Source organism: Etheostoma cragini, chromosome 7 (assembly GCF_013103735.1).
Source record: "Etheostoma cragini isolate CJK2018 chromosome 7, CSU_Ecrag_1.0, whole genome shotgun sequence".
Lineage (NCBI taxonomy): Eukaryota > Metazoa > Chordata > Actinopteri > Perciformes > Percidae > Etheostoma > Etheostoma cragini.
The window spans coordinates 3,971,099-3,973,994 of NC_048413.1; the positions used below are offsets into that span (position 1 = coordinate 3,971,099).

Consider the following 2,896-nt stretch of genomic DNA (forward strand, 5'->3'; position numbering starts at 1 on the left):
TTTTAATGATTTTGTGTAAAGCACTTTGAATTGCCCTGTTGCTGAAATGTGCTATACAAATAAAGCTGCCTTGCCTTGGCTTGCCTTGCCTTGCTTTCAAGTCTTTAACTCTGGGGGACTCGTTTATTTTCCCAACATCAATGTTATACACTGTCGTCGGCAGGAATCTGTAAAAAGTGCCACATGGTAAGACAAATTAAACAGAAAATGTGCTCTGAAAAATTGATCACATGCCCCGAGGGAGTGGTTTGCCTTGCATGGGGTGAGACGTGTATCCATGGTGATGTAGAACCTGTCAATCTTGCTCTTCTGCTGCCCAACAAGCGAGGAGGTACGGCTGCCAACCCTGCTGATTGCGGAGATGCTCTTCCAAACTGCAGCATGACTAGGGTTGAGATCAGAAAACTGAAAATTAGACACAAGAAAAATGTGCAGCCAAAGTGAAAACTACATTATAGAAGTGATTATTCAAACATCTTTTCATTGGGTAGTGCTAGATGGGAATGATGACTTAAATACAATTCCATCCACTTTTTTAACCACCCTCATTTACACATGTGGCTAAGAAGGTGACATGACATACATTACCATCACCTTATATAATTACCTTATGAAAGACAATAAGTCTCTAAACTGCATCCCATGCACTAATCTTTGGAGACTTCATTCCCCCTGGAGGTGGTGGAAGGAGATGTAACAGCATCAACAGGGAAGCCATGTCTTGGTCATGGGCTGAGGACAAAGAGTCACGAGAATTAACTGAAAACTCTTCAAATGTAAGTCTTTTCAAGTTTGAATGAGAACAGGGAGGCATCATGAGAATGTTTGAAATTGTCATCCATCTATTAGTCAGTATTTATCCCAAAAATCAGATCAATGTTCAGAGATGCACAGAATAAAGAAATGAGATATTATTGCAGTTATAGTTTAACTGCAATTATAGCAAATTATTAAAATAGAAAAAATTTAAACAACTCACTTGCCTCATCAAGATCACTTCCTGGGGGACTTTCTGCTGACTGCACCAAGCGATACAACTCTGGTGTTGAGGTGAGCCGCTTAGCCTCTTTTATGACATTTGGCGTGAAGAACAAATCACATTTCTGAAGCAGCCTGGAGAATGTGTCGTCATCAAATAGGAGAGTGAAGTCTTGGTCCACCTTTAAGAAAGAAGATATTAAACTGCTACTACTTCAGGAAATACTTTCAATTTTCAAGTACTTCTAAACATCTCATCCCAAACGTCACCGTCAAGCTGCCTTTCAACATTAACAGTCCTTTGGAAATTTGGCCACCTTGGAGAAAAGTCAATTGGGCTATTTGGTGAATCATGTGCATCATGTGTATCCTCAATTCAATCCTCATCTAGGATTATAGTTGATGCACTTGAGCTGACGCTTGAGTCGGTCTCAGAAGGTGAAGACAAGGAAAAATCGGAATGCTAATGGAATAGAAAAAATGCAAATAATTATATTATGTAAGGGGTAGAGTGCTTTATTATACCTGCCTTGATATCTCACCCTCATCTGACAAAACTGTCAGCACCACATTGCCTTGTCCAACAAGGTCCCTGAATATTTCTGCATCAACTTCTGTCACTGTTGCATCCTTGTGTATAACTTTTACATCAGGTGGCAGGCAAAATCTCTCAATTACTGTAAAAGATAGTAAGGTCAAACTGAACGTGCTTTTGAAGTCAGCTTTGTTTCTTTTTTCATGGCCAATAACTGTGCATGTTAAATACATACATCCACCGCTGTATAATCCTTAAATGGACGTAGAGCATTTTTCCCTTCATATAACCAATTCCCTCTCAAGTCCAAATAAAAAATTGATGATTGGCTTTACACTCTATAAAGCACATATTACAGAACTGAAAATGTTTGGCAATTTAACCCCATTTACCGTACAAAAGAGTCTGATAAAGGCAGGTACAGAAATGGGTGTGGTTTAAAACCTTTTTCCTAAGCCATGCAATTGCATAAAGTCAAACAGTCCTTCATCCTCATCCAGCTTCACATATTTCTGCTGTTGGCTGTACTTCACCTTGACCAGCATTTTGACTGAGACATGGAAGGAAGTTTGACAAAGTAAATAAACAATTAAAGGAAAAATGGTAAAAAAAAAAAATTAAAGCTAAGTTGACAGTGTTACCATCAGCGACAGCGACCCATCAGATTCTATGGCCTGCAGTGAAAATCGGGCTGTGACTAAGATATTAAAATGCTGCCTATGCGTTGACTCATCAGTATTTAATGATGCACATAAATGTTTAATAAATGTTAATATCAGTCACAGTCCGATGATTTTATGCTATTCGTACATTAGCTTTAAGTTAATTTCAGTAAAATTAACTGGTAATATATACTTTTACTTACAAGTAAATGAGTACTCTTCCAACACTGCAGGTCATAGAATGACTCCAACACTGAACACAATTTAAATCAAAATGTGTTAAAATTACACTCTGGGAGTGAAAATCAACTCGGAAATGTTTAATTCTGAAATTTCAACAGTCCAATTTTTGCTGTGTACTTTTGTATGTCATTTGTGTTCTGTTTACTAGTTTGCAATAAAGACTAAAAAAATTAAAATAAAATAGTTGCAGCACCCCTTAGCAGAAGGACAAACAACTACAACCATAATTAAAAAAACGGATCAAAAACATTTATTTTTAATAGGGATGAGCGAGTACAGCATTATCTGTATCTGTATCTGTTTACCACATGAATTATCTGTATCCGTATCCGTACTTGGACTGGGCGGGGCCTAAACCCGAAGTGGTCAGATTTAACCCGGAAGTGGGTCGGGTCCTCTCGAAATGTTAGGGTCTTTAACCGGTATGTTATTTAAGCATGCAATTGATATGAGTTGATATGAGTTGATCAAAAATTGT

The 2,896-nt window shown here is 37.8% G+C and overlaps 2 long non-coding RNA genes across 2 annotated transcripts in view; one reads left to right on the forward strand and one right to left on the reverse strand.

The window, feature by feature from the left end:
• Positions 1–2,896, forward strand: part of LOC117947142 — a 21,979-nt gene that overhangs the window by 17,379 nt on the left and 1,704 nt on the right. The gene's annotated exons all lie outside the window — the stretch shown is intronic.
• LOC117947132 lies at positions 183–1,237 on the reverse strand. The gene is made up of 3 exons (XR_004657161.1): positions 976–1,237; positions 608–732; positions 183–385 (listed from the first exon to the last, which is right to left on the reverse strand). It is a non-coding gene; the product is annotated as an uncharacterized LOC117947132 (long non-coding RNA).